Source organism: Gopherus flavomarginatus, chromosome 8 (genome assembly GCF_025201925.1).
Source record: "Gopherus flavomarginatus isolate rGopFla2 chromosome 8, rGopFla2.mat.asm, whole genome shotgun sequence".
Classification (NCBI taxonomy): Eukaryota; Metazoa; Chordata; order Testudines; family Testudinidae; genus Gopherus; species Gopherus flavomarginatus.
Window position 1 is genome coordinate 74,643,665 of NC_066624.1, and position 13,830 is coordinate 74,657,494.

The 13,830-nt window shown below is 44.7% G+C and overlaps 1 protein-coding gene across 5 annotated transcripts in view; it reads left to right on the top strand.

Moving 5' to 3' along the window:
- Positions 1-2,295: 2,295 nt before the first annotated feature.
- PXYLP1 (2-phosphoxylose phosphatase 1) overlaps positions 2,296-13,830 on the top strand; it is an 89,369-nt gene continuing 77,834 nt past the window's right edge. For 2 of the 5 annotated variants that reach the window (XM_050964072.1, XM_050964067.1), the window contains exon 1: positions 2,296-2,465. The gene's annotated coding sequence lies outside the window, so the exon portion shown is untranslated. Of the gene's footprint in view, positions 2,466-10,389; positions 10,618-12,254; positions 12,468-13,830 lie in introns of all 5 variants that reach the window. The other 3 variants (XM_050964069.1, XM_050964070.1, XM_050964071.1) reach the window with 3 other exon arrangements.

Sequence of the window (13,830 nt, forward strand, 5' to 3'; positions counted from 1 at the left end):
GGAGTGGATCAAAACAATAAAGACAGCAGGTTTGTTTTGTATTTATTTGGTTTGAGCATTGGCCTGCTAAACCCAGGGTTGTGAGTTCAGTCCTTGAGGGGGCCATTCTGTGGGACAACCCTGTAAGCCAACCCTGTAAGCCATGTCATCAGTCACCTCTTCCTCCATCAGAGCAACAGCAGACAATCATTTCATGCCTTTTTTCCGCACAAACGCCAGAGTACGACAAGCATGAAGCCAACTCAGATCACTGTCGCAATTATGAGCACTGTAAACACCATGTGCATTATCCTGCAGTATATGCAGAACCAGAACCTGCAAAAGCAAAAGCAAGCGAGTAGGTGATGGCAGCGCGGTGATGAGGACACGGACACAGACACAGACTTCTCTCAAAGTACAGACCCCAGCAATGTGGAGATCATGGTGTTAATGGGGCAGGTTCATGCCGTGGAACGCTGATTCTCGGCCCTGGAAACAAACACAGACTGGTGGAACAGCATAGCGTTGCATGTCTGGGATGATTCCCAGTGACTGCGAAACTTCTGCATGAGTAAGGGCACTTCCATGGAACTTTGTGACTTGCTTTTCCCTGCCCTAAAGCACAAGAATACCAAGATGAGAGCAGCCCTCACAGTTCACAAGTGAGTGGTGATAGCCCTATGGAAGCTTGCAAAGCCAGACAGCTACCGGTCAGTCACGAATCAATTTGAATGGGCAAATCTACTGTGGGGCCTGCTGTGATCCAAGTAGCCAACCCAATCACAGAGCTGCAGATTTCAAGGGTAGTGACTCTGGGAAATGTGCAGGTCATAGTAGATGGCTTTGCTGCAATGGGATTCCCGAACTGTGGTAGGGCGATAGATGGAACCCATATCCCTATCTTGGCACTAGAGCACCAAGCCAGCAAGTACATAAACTGAAAGCGGTACTTTTCAATGGTGCTGCAAACATTGATGGATCACAAGGGATGTTTCACCAACATCAATGTGGGATGGCCGGGAATGTATTGTGTTTGCTTTTTCTTTTGATAGTCAACAGTTGGTGTCCAGTTTCTGTTATACAACATGTAACTGTTTAATAGTTCTGCTTAGTGACACCAATTAAATTTAACTTTTGAAATGTAGGTTATATATTTAAACATGAGTGAAAAAAGAGAGTAGGTTTTACACTAAGATTACACAAATCTGTACAATTTAGTTTAATAGCTCCAGAGATTTAAAACAAACAAACAGGTTTATTCAAAAGAACTGACTTTAGGAGAAAATGTGAGACTATGATGGTGTAGAACAATCTTCATGGAAAAAGACTGATTTAATAGTTGTGAGGGTTATACATTATCAATGTCTCCAAGTAGTTCATAGAGTTATGAAATAAGGAGTCCACCTCAATTTTATCTTTTATTGGAAATTCCAACAGTGTTCCTCTGTCTGTAACTGAAAAGGAGCAATCCTGAAAAGATATGCCAGATCTCAACAGATCTCAGGAAGGCAACTGTGATGACAGAAATAATGAGAAGTCCTTGTGGAACTTTAGAGACTAACAAATTTATTTGGGCATAAGCTTTCAGGGGCTAAAACCCATTTCATCAGATGCATGGAGTGAAAAATACAGTAAGCAGTGTGTGTGTATATGTATATATATATATACACACACACACACACAGAGTACATGAAAAGATGGGAGTTGCCTTACCGTGTGTGTGCGCGCGCGCACGCTAATGAGGCCAATTCAATTAAGGTTGAAGTGGCCTATTCTCAACTATTGTCAAGAAGGGGTGACTATGAAGAAAGGGAAAATTACTTTTGTAGTGCTAAGGAAGCCAATGCAATCAAGGTGGACCTTGGCCATTTCAACAGAGAAGTTTCAGATTCTGTATGTTATGAATCATGACACTGATGAAGTCACAAGCACCAGTGAGCTCATCCTGGGGGTGCCTCACTGCCTGGGGCTCACTCCTGAGCGGGGCCTCTGGGTGAGGCTAGAATACAAACCATATCACTTCCTTTGTGCAGAAGGGAAACTGAGGCACGGGCAGGGGTTCATTTGCCCAGGGTCACTCACTTGGGCAGGCAGTGGCCGCGCTGGGAGGAGTGCCCAGCCCCGCACCTTTTGAGCGTCTGGGTCCCAGGCGGCAGGGAGCAGGGTGGCTCAGCGCGGAACCCCGGTTGTGGGCAGCGCGGCTGAGCCGGAGGAGTCACCGCGCCGCTCCCCATTCGTGGGAGGAGGGAGCCCAAGATGCAGCCTCCCGTTGCGGCGGTAGGTGGCGCTGGCTGCTGTCGCGCTGGGTCCCAGGGAGCCCCGCGTGTGGTAGCGGGGCAGGAGGCGGCGCTCGGCAGAACTTGGTCCGCTCCGCCGAGTCCGAGCTGGAGCTGTTCGCTTGGCGGCGGCAGCAGCAGGAAGCGGCGGGCTTCGGCTCTAGCCCCGGGCGGAGGCGCTGAGCTGAGCAGACGGCAGCCGCGGGGGAGGTAGGAACCGCTCGCCACACCTTCCCCCGCGCCGGGCGCCCCGGGCAGCGCCGCCACCGGGCGCCCCCTTCCCCCGCGCCGGGCACCCCGGGCAGCGCCGCCACCGGGCGCCCCCTTCCCCCGCGCCGGGCACCCCGGGCAGCGCCGCCACCGGGCGCCCCCTTCCCCAGCGCCGTGACGGGGCGTCCTGCCCTGGGTAGCCTCTTCCCCCGCGGGCACTCGCAGCTCCGCGCTCCTTCGGGCACCTGGGCAGCACTGCTACTGCTGGGCACCCCCGGCTCCCCGCTGTGGGCAGCGCGGCCAGCGGGCACCCAGCTCCGGGCGGACCCTTCCCCGCGCCCGCTCCAGGCGCCGCCGCAGAGCTCCCCTGGCTCCCTTCCTGGCGCGGGGGCTGCTTTGTCTGGGGGGAACCACCGCGGAGTGTGACCCGCTGGGCTCCTCCGCTCCCGCCTCCCGGGGGTCCCGGCCAGAGCAGCCGGGCTTGAGTGCGGGGCGGCCGCTGCTCCTCCTTTCCCGGTTGGCTCGGGCTGCGTCCGGCGCTCCCTCTAGGGGAATGTCACTTCCCCCAGTGCTGGGCAGCTCGCCCGGCGCCAGCGTGGGGCATCCACGTAGCCCGGTCTTGTTAGGGGCAGTCGGGAGCCGCGTGCCGGCTCCGGCTCGGTGAGTCTCCACTAGCTGGATTGCGAGCTCCTAGGGCAAGGGGCTCGGTTCCAGGCGGGCTGGTGCCCTGCCTAGAGCAGCTGGGTCTGGTTCCCAAAGGGTCTCTTAGGTGCTGCTATGCTACCACTAATTAATAATATTCTGCTGTAACCCCCTCCCCCAAACGACCCTCCAGCAAACTCCTCCCTTTTGGCATTGAAGATTAAGCTGTGACAGCCCTTTGAGGTTTGGTGGCCTTGTCTTTACTAGGGAAAATGTGAGTTCTTACCCTGACATAAGGAAGACAAAGCAGTTTGTAGCTTTAACTCATGCCAGCTGATGCAGAGTTTATCTCAACCTGCCAGCACATCTAAAACCTACAAACTGCTTTCTCCTTGCGAGGATTTCCCTTTCTGTTACCATATGTTAACTAATAAAAGGTGTGAAAGCATCTTTTTCTTTCCTTTTATTGTGGACTAGCCAATGAGATTTAGGCCTCTAAGGATATGTCTATACAGCCACAGCCTTAAAGGTGCTTTTGAAAATTTTACCCTAAATTTTGCTGATTAGATGTTAAGCTTCTAAGCATCTGAATTGGCCTTAGGAGCCTGTCACCTAGGTGACTGAAAACTTTACCCCAGCTTGTCACTTGCCAGTCTGAATGGTCTATTGGTGACAGCATCCCAGGCAAGTAACTTTAAAAAAAAAAGGTTAAATAATAATAAGTAATAATAATAGTAAAATCTAGACTAATCCCTCATAATGGCAAAGGCTAGACAGAATCCCCCAGTCTCCCCTTGACAGCCTTGACACCTGACTTTATTTATAAAAAGAAAGGTGAGAGCTAAAATTGGTTAAAGGAGTCAATTACATACAGTAATGGCAAAGTTCTTGGCTCAGGCTTGTAGCAGTGATGGAATAAACTGCTAGTTTAAGTCAAGTCTCTGGGGTACATCCGCAGCTTGGATGGGTCATTCAGTTCATTGTTCAGAGCTTCAGTTTGTAGCAAAGTTCCTCCAGAGGTAAGAAGCAGGATTGAAGACACAATGGAGATGATCTCAGGGCCTTTTATAGCTTTTACGGTGTGGAGGGCATCCCATTGTTCTTACAGTGGTCAATTACAGCAACAAGGTGGAGTTTGGAGTCACATGTTCATGCCCAATTTCCCTTAGTCATTGCAGGAAGCCATTACCTACACTCCAGACAGCACGTTTACATGACATTCCACTCAGTGTAGATGGCTGTCTCCCATGGTCCATTGTCAGCCAAGTGTTTTTTGATGAACCACTTAATTTGAATACTCCTTCCAAGATGTGCTGGGTGTTACCTTGTGGGCATTACCTCAGGAACAAACGTTTGAAATCCAAGTATTAGAGCCAGTACTCATAACTTCACATACAAAATGATATATGCATACAAGTAGCATAATCAGAACCAGCAAGTCATAACCATTTCATAAACACCTCACTCTACAATCTTTGTACAATATTTGCTGCAAATATATAACAGTGGCAGCAATAATAATCGATATGGTCATATTTTAATCAGATAACGTCACAACATACCATTAGCTATGATATGTTTTTAAGTGGTGTAGTATATGAGGTGTCAATTTTTTTTTAAATTCAATCTTTGTGAAGTTCGCTGCCTTTTATGTATTTAAGGAAAGTCCACTTTTTTCAGTGTACCGAAACTTCATCTTAAAATTTTTTTTGTTTTGAAGACTTTTTGACTTTTATTGAATCTCGCTTGAAATTTCTTGTGTTTGCATTCATTGGGTCCTTTATAGAATGTATCAGTTTTACATAGTGCCCTATCAAATTTGTGGTTCATTTTGGTCAATTTCACGGTCCTAAGATTTAAAAAAAAGTAAAATTCATGATTTCGGCTATTTAAATTTCACAGTGTTGTAATTGTAGGGAACCTGACCCAAAAGGGAGTTCTGTGTGTGTGTGTGTGGGGGGGTGTTGCAAGGTTATTTTAGGGGGTGGGTTGAGATACTGCTGCACTTACTCCTGCACTGCTGCTGGTGACAGTGCTGTCTTCAGAGTTGGGCAGCTGGGAAGTGGTGGCTGCTGGCCAGGAGTCCAGCTTTGAAGGCAGAGCTACTGCCTACAGCAGTGCAGAAGGAAGGATGACATGGTATGGTATTGCCACCCTTACTTATGCACTGCTGCCTGCAGAATGGGGCCCTTAGTCAGCAGCTGCTGCTCTTCGGCCACCCAGCTCTGAAGGCAGCAGCGCAGAAGTAAGGATGGATGGTATAGTATTGCCACCCTTACTTCTGCGCTGCTGCTGGCAGAGCATTGCTTTCAGAGCTGGGCACCCAGCCAACAGCTACTGCTCTCTGACCGCCCAGCTCTGAAGGCAGCACAGAAGTAAGGGTGGCAATACTATGACCCTCCCTAAAATAACCTTGCAACCCCCTGCGACTCTCCTTTTGGTCAGGACCCCCAATTTGAGAAACACTGGTCTCCCCTGAGAAATCTGTATAGGATAGGGTAAAAACATACAAAAGACCAGATTTCGTGGTCCGTGACACGTTCTTCATAGCCGTGAATTTGGTAGGGCCCTAGTTATACAGATTTTTGCTTCTTAATTTCTGTAAAATGTGAGTTCCTTCAAAAAGTGGGAGAAAAGAAAGGATTAAAAGAGATGTTCATAACCATGCCTATCTGAAGACTGAACTCTCTTGGCTGATCACTTTATGTAACTGCTAGGAAAACAGAATTACCAAGGGGATGACCTTGTTACTGCTGATTAAGGGACAAGCACCTATTTTCATCCCGAACTTTGCCTTTTAAGAATATTTATGCTATAATTCTTTATAGGTGGAGAAAAAAATCTCTGAAGCAAGTTATCTGGCATTGAGTAGCTGCATGAACCGTTGCATATTATACTAAAGTTATTGTGCCAGCATTACAATAATAATGGGATGCTAGACTAACTGATTTTGGCAATGAGTAGTTTTAATACTGATGTCCTGTTTTGACATCTGTGGAAGGAGGATTACAGCAGACAGAATTGGTAGTGGGTGGGTGTGAGTGGAATGAAAAGGAAAAGCTTCTTAATTTTAATCTCTTCTCAAAAAGGTGACTAAAAGCACAGAGAGATAAATCATATTAACCTTATCTTAGTGGTTTTTAATTGTAGTCATTTAAATATTTTATGTAAATTCAGCATTAGTAAAACACTACTTTAATATTTATAACAGACAATATATATGTAGGCACAGCTCTTTGTCTCCTAGAGAGTTTCTGCTAGACCATCTCCTCTCCAAAGAGAGGGATTCTGATTTGCTACGAAGGTGCCTATGGCAGTGTCTCCATAATTAGGATTACATTCTAGAATGGTCTTAAAATAGGCCATAAATTCTTGCTTTTTGTTTTTTTCTTTTTGTAAAAGTAGGTGTCCAATTGGTGTAACATTTTAAGCCCTTTGAATTTTCTCTGCAGCTCTTGTCTTGTTATTCTTCATAAATTTTTAATAGGTCTTTGAAATGGGGCTCTGGCTAAAATTTTTTCATGGCAATCTGACTTTTCATTATTGACTTTTTCTTTTTCAAACAAGATTGTCCATCTGCACAAAACTTGGCAGGAGATGGATGCTGTGAGTAGTTATGGTGCAGTGGGTAGGCTTTTTTTTATTGGATTTAGGCTTGTTTTTTAGCAGCTGTTTACATTATTATTGAAATCTTACACAAAAGAGCAAGCAGATCTAAGTGATGGAGGCTGAGCGTGCAAAATCTTCCCTGTCAGGAGCTACCTTTCCTGTCACTTTATTGCATGGTAGAGAAGGGTTTCCTGTGAAGTTGTTGACATACAAGGTTTTCTGCACAGCTACTAATGGAGAAGATTTTCTCCATTTCTCCATCAGCTGCTACGCTTCTGCCTCCACTACAAGTTTTCCTTAGGTTCCCACCCTGAGTGTAGTGTTACAAAAATCTAAAGACGATGAATACACAAACTTTGTTAAGAAGCAATTAGGGTTGATTCACTCACAACCTACCAGACGCTAAATCACAAAAGCAAAGAAATGAAAAGTTAACCAACCTAATGTTATATATCCTCTACTCTTCCCCCACATACCTTACCACAAACACTGTACATCGTAGACCAGGGGTCGGCAACCTCTGGCACGCGGCTTGCCAGGGTAAGCACCCTGGTGGGCCGGGCCAGTTTTTTTACTTGCTGCGTCAGCAGGTTCGGCCGATCATGGCTCCCACGGGCTGCAGTTCACCATCCTAGGTCAATGGGATGGCAGGAAGCTGCAGCCAGCACATTTCTCGCCCGCGCCGCTTCCCTCTGCCCCCATTGGCCTGAGACTGTGAACCGCAACCAATAGGAGCCGCGGTCCCCCGAACCTGCCGACACGGCAGGTAAACAAACTGTCCCGGCCTGCCACGGTGCTGTCCTGGCAAGCTGCGTGCCAGAGATTGCCGACCACTGTCATAGACCAAGCACTGGAAACATAGTTCTGTCCTGTGGTTCTCTTTGGGGATCACAAGCAGGTTTCAGGAGGTCCTCTAAGCAGGGCCAGCCTTAGACTAGCTGGGGCCCAGGGAAGATGGACGAAGCCCAGGACTAGGAGCCCTGCCACCTGGGGCTGAAGCAAAGCCTGAGCAACTTAACTTTGTGGGGGCCCTGTGGCATGGGGCTCCAGGCAATTGCCTTGCCTGCTGGCCCTGGCTTTTATATGCAGAAAACCAATTGTTGTGGCACAGGTGGCCGTGGAGTTTTTAGAGCATATTAGGGGGCCTGAGAAAGAAAAAGGTTGAGAGCCCCTGCCCTAGGACAATACCTTGCAACACTCCCTTTATCATCCTTCTGCAAACACCAAAACTAGCCTCTCCCACCGTAACCGACTACTACGCCAAACATCTGCAACTGCTAGTATTGGGGAGGTGGGGAATCTGACAAAGGGGTGTATGCAGAAAGGTTTGTGGGAGGACAAAATGGATGGAGCCTTTTGTAGGTGATATAAGATGGGTTTGGAAACTAGGGTATAAGAAAAATGACATGGTGCTCTGCTGAATGGTTTTGAATACATTTGGTTAGAAAGTGTGGACGTGGCTAGACTGTGTTCAAAACTGTCCTCAAAGACTCTGCAGTGTCAGTTTAAAAGAAAAATCTTAACACATCAGTTTCTTAAATTATCCTTGGAGAGCAGTTTTGATCAGGGTTTGGCAGTGTCCACATTTGCTGGCTGTGTTCAAAACTGCTCCAGGAGTTTGAATACAGATTGTAATCATGACTAATCATGAATTAGTGATGATGGAGCCAGTAAGACAGCAGTGCTGCATTGATTCACACTGAAAAAGTTATTTATAAAAATACTGTAGCTTGGCTAGAAACCTTCTTTTTTTTTTTAAACAACTTAAAATCTGTCTGAAAGTTTAGGAATAACAAAAGTCTATGTGGAGATTTTAAATTATGTAATTTGTACGTTCAGGTATTTTGAGAGCGACCTGGTAATTATACTGAAATACCATAGAGATTATCTACTAAATCTGATTTTACAGTATGGCTTTTTTCTGTGTAGCATCTTTCAGGCATAATATATCCTGAAGTGCCTTAAAGAAGTAAGTGTAGGTATAAATTACACGGAGGTGGCAAATATAAATTAAAGCAGTCAATCATAAGGTCAGTAACAGGGTGATAATAACTTAAATTTATATCAAAATGTATATAACCCCATCTATCCAGAAATATACCAGATGCTCTCTAAATTATGAATTACTTCTATGTGGTGAAACAGTGATTCCTTAGTTGAACACTATAACACTACAGAACAGTTAAGGGCAGAAAATTATGAATACTTTCTCTTAAAACTGCACAGGGTACTCCAGATAGGCTGAATGTAAGTACCTGGGCCTCAGTTTAATTCAAGTCAGTGAAACTCCATGCAGGAACATTTGCGTGATTCTCTTTGCAGTATCAGTATCCTAGTTTGGAATTTGGCTGCTCTCAGGAGTTAGCATTATATTTTTGTGTAAAGTGTCATGTGATCTTTGATTACAGTTGCTCAATACCTTGATTTTTATGTCTCAGGGAAGAAATTGTGGCATATGCAGAGGAGGTGAGACTTGTAGTGATAGAGCTGATATCTTGGTACATGTCTTACATATATCCAATGGTATTTTAATATACTGCATGTATTTTAAATGTAATTGGTTGATCTTAAAGAGAAAAGATATTTTCATTGTGCTGTATAGTTACAAAATATGTGCCAGGCAATCAGATTGAACAGACAGGGAAGGTAGAGGCTTGTTCATGCCCGAAGCAGCATCTGACACTTAGGGCATAAATAGAATTCAGATTCAGAATCAGATTGGTAGAAAGTTGATCCTGTTGATTTAAACAAAATAAAATAAAAATTCAGGCAACAAGAAGTAAAATTACTTAAACAAGAAGACATATATAGAATATGCTTTAAAAGAACTATTTTTGGGGGCTGAAATAATGAGGTTTGTTTTCTGAGCCAATCAGAAAAGAAGCTATTCAGTAATGCTGCAGTGAATAAGCATTACTCAGATGACCCATCTGTTAGATAAAGTTTTCATAACTGCATTAATCAGTTGATATAATAGGAATAAAGTCAGCATTACAGAAATTTGTCATAGGATTACTGGGTCCTGTTTTGAAAAGAAACCCTATGGCTTTGTCTCAACGTCTGTTTTGATAAATTGCACGACAGACCAGGAGTATTTATGCGGTAGATCATTATCCTGTGATGTTCTTTTAGAATTGATGTTCTCCTGTGAGTGAAATACAGAGACTCTATTGTATTGTATTCTGTATTGTTAATGATTATTTTAAAGGGACAAACTAATACCAACACCAATTTTTACCATACTCACTTCATTTGACTTTCTTCACATTTCTGTTTTGGGCTGGCTTACATTCCCCGTGTGTTTGGACTTCTGTTTCATGCTACTTGCATTTCGACTTAATCTTTTGACAGACATTCCCAGTGATGTCTATCTGGCCTATGCTTCCTGAAAGGAATTTGTAAGAAATAAATGGAAAAACCAAACAAAAACTATTGTGCAAACATTGAGTTTGCATAAGAAAGCATTTAGAAGTCAGTAGAAGTAAAAGTTCATGTGGACTATGCAACCATCAATCTGCCTGCTAGTACATACCTTTTCTAACAGCCTTTAATTGAAAGATCCCATGCTATTTCTTCAGCCTTGCTTGTTGTACTGTCATGGGGCTCAAGCTGCTTTAAAGTCACACATGCTGTCTGTTGCCGTTCCCCCAAGGAAATATGTCATTCTCTATAGCTATGGGGTGGAATCATCACTGAAACCTATCCCCACTACATGCTCCAGATGAATCTTCAGTGAAACTCTGAGGTTGAAGAAAACAGAAGACCCTGCCTGCTCCCTAATGCACCACTAGCCCAACATCGGGTGGGAGGAAGCGAAACTTTCTAAACAGAGTGTTAGCTGTGTTTCTGCAGAGCTGAAATGGGAGAGTGGCTTCAGTATATGCTGCTGAGGGAAAGAAGGGTGAGTACAGTCTGCTGGGATGGAAAGCCACACTTGCCCAGCTCTTTTGGATAGAGGGGGCAGGAAGCAGTTCTGGCACTTAGCTGCCTCACTGTTTTACTTCAGCTCTGTGACAGAGCAGTGTAGATAAACCTGAAGGAAGAAAAGTGGTCAGGAGACCCATCGTTCAAGGAGAGGGAGCAGCCGCTGTAGTGGGAGTAGGACCACAAAAAAATCTTATGCCAGGAACCAGAAATCCAACCTGGGAAGTAGGGAGCATAGATAACTTTTATTTTTCCTGTTTAACACTTTCTGTTCGGTGATACTTCTTACGTTTACCACAGGAAGTACCTCAGTAAAGTTTAAAGTATGGTAAAAAACTTAGTGGTATCTACTGCAGAAGAAAATTGTTTCATTTCAGGGTTAGTGAGAATCAGGTGAACTCTAATGGTTAGATGCTATAGGATTTTAAGCTAGTTGCCACTGAAGGGAAAGTCAGCTGATGACTGGATGCAGAGTTTGTCTTAAAGTGGTAGGGAAGTTCCAGGCTAATCTGGTGAGTGGACAGAAGAGTTGAGTACTTAATTACTGCTTGACATGTTAAAGGCCACATGGCTCTCCGCAAACGCATAGATTCTGTGATTGAGGAACAGTACACCAAAACAAAGTGATTTTGTGTATCCAGGATAACAATGGATACATTCCCAACTCTAGCTATCATAGAAGGTGTGATATTTAGAGGGTGATACTGAACAGGTGGAGAACAACTAGAGATTCATTCAGGATCACATAGGAGTTCAAAAAAGCCTAATTGACTTAAGAGCACAAGTTCCATTGACATGCTGCAAGAAGAGGATAATATGTAACTTTTATTACGAGATTAATAAGCAGAAATAAATGTATTTCTTCATACTAGTACTAACTCAAGTGTTGGACAGGGTGCTTGCAGAGTGGTCTGCAAAATTTGATTATTCCAGACCACCTAAAGATTTTATCTCCAAAATTCATGATTGGTCACCGTACTTTGACCTGAGCCAGTGACTTGATCACCAGTTAATTCTGGCTGGATCCCTGCAAGATACATCTCCAAAGATAGTGTTGGGGGGAAGAGAGTGGGGGCAGGGAGGGGTATGGTCAATAGAAGAGAATGTAGGGCTATTGGAGTAGTGGAAGGCAGAATAAGCATGCAAAGGATTAAATAATGAAACCACCTTCCCTTCCCCCCTGCGGAAGCCTGGGGGCAGCCCCCCACCCGCTCCCTCCCTGCAGAGGCCTGCCCCCCCATGGGGGGGGGCTATGTAGGGCCCCAGAATAGCTAGGGATGACCCTGTGTGTGTGTGTGTCTGCTTGCTATGGGGGGGATAATCATCCACAAAATGAGGCCTGCCTTTCAGCAATTCATAAGTATTTAAAAATTCAACCTTCCCCTGCCCGACCCTGGCACTTGTTTGAGGTCATAATGTTTCCTGATCATCCACTGTTTGTGAACTGTGTGTTGTCTGTTTACACTCTAAGCCCTTAGAGGGCATGGTGGTACATTTCTGAGTGTATGGAGGCCACTTAAGATTTGAACGTATCAGGGCATGTGTACAGTGAATTAAGTTATATTGATGTACAGCCAATGCAGTAATTAAATTGATTTTATATGTCCAAACTAGCTCTTTCTGTTGGCGGTGCAGATCCTTACCAGGAGCACTTGAGCCAGCCATCATGTGGGGCATCGTGGGACACTGACAGCCAGAGCCCCACCGACCAGGATTGACAGCCACCAGGGGCTGACAACTGGAGGAGTCAATATAGTGTCTATGCCAGGGGTCGGCAACCTTTCAGAAGTGATGTGCTGAACCTTCATTTGTTCACTCTGATTTAAGGTTTCGTGTGCCAGTTATACATAGAATGTCTCTTTCTGTAAGTCTACAATATATAACTAAACTATTGTTGTATGTAAAGTAAATAAGGTTTTAAAATGTTTAAGAAGCTTCATTTAAAATTAAATTAAAATGCAGAGCCCCCAAGACCGGTGGCCAGGACCCGGGCAGTGTGAGTGCCACTGAAAATCAGCTTGTTTGCCGCAGGTTGCCTATCCTTGGTCTACACTGACATTCTGTCAACTTAACTAAAGTGATCTAAGTGCTATGCCTCTCATGAAGTTTTTAAGTCAGTGCAGTATAGGGTGACCAGAGAGTAAGTGTGAAAAATCGGGACAGGGGTTGGGGTAATAGAAGCCCATATTTAAAAAAGCCCCAAATATCAGGACTGTCCCTATAAAATCGGGACATCTGGTCACCCTAGTGTAGTGGTTGACTTACATTGGCGAGAGCACCATTGTAATGTAAATGCTTACAGAGTTAGATTGATGTAAGCTTCCCTATGTCGACCTAACTCTCTAGTGTAGATCAGACATCAGTCATTCCATATCTACTGATGGATTATTATAATTTAATTAAATGTGTATGTTCTGGGATGTTTGCAATCGGTCAGTGTTACTGCAGGAATTGGGAGGCTTATCTCAGAATGGAATTCTGCTGTGCTGCAGAGTGCATGGGGCCATCACTACTTCTCTGCCTCCTTTCAAGTTCCAAATTAATTTTGAAGTAGCTATATTAGGAAAGTGATGCTCAATTTTTTTTTTTAAAGCAGGAATGTATTTTTACTTCCTTCCCCATCCAGATGGCTGAAGGGATTTTTTTTTTTTTTTTTTGAACCTTTAGAAACCTGCCATCTCACTAAATGGGGAAGGAAGCAACAGGAATTACCTTGACATTCTAGCCTTTCATTTGATGTGGTTTATAGCATATAAACATACCAGTTCAGGAAGTTTGTAAAGCCTGTGTCTCGTGTGGCCTGCACAGTGAATCCCTGGGCAGTTGGGTTATCAGACAGTAATTTGGAAGGAGAAGGAAAGAGCAAGAATGAAGTTAGCCCTGAAGCAGTGTTAGTTAGGCAGGAAGAAACACTACAGGCTGCTCATGCTTAGATTTCACAGCCAGGCTGAATTACTTGTTAGGAAGGAGTTAAAGGAGCTCTTGGACCACAAGGTGACATCTGGTGTGTCTCTACTTCTGAGGAAAAGTGGAATCCTGGTGTACAAGGCCAAATGAAGCTTCAGCTAACAACACCCACTTGTGATTTGTTCTGTGCATGTCTGTCTCCAGGGCCGATGCTTGCATTTAGGCGGCTTAGGCAATCGCCTAGGGCGCCAGCATTATTAGGGGGTGGCATTTTGCTGGAGGG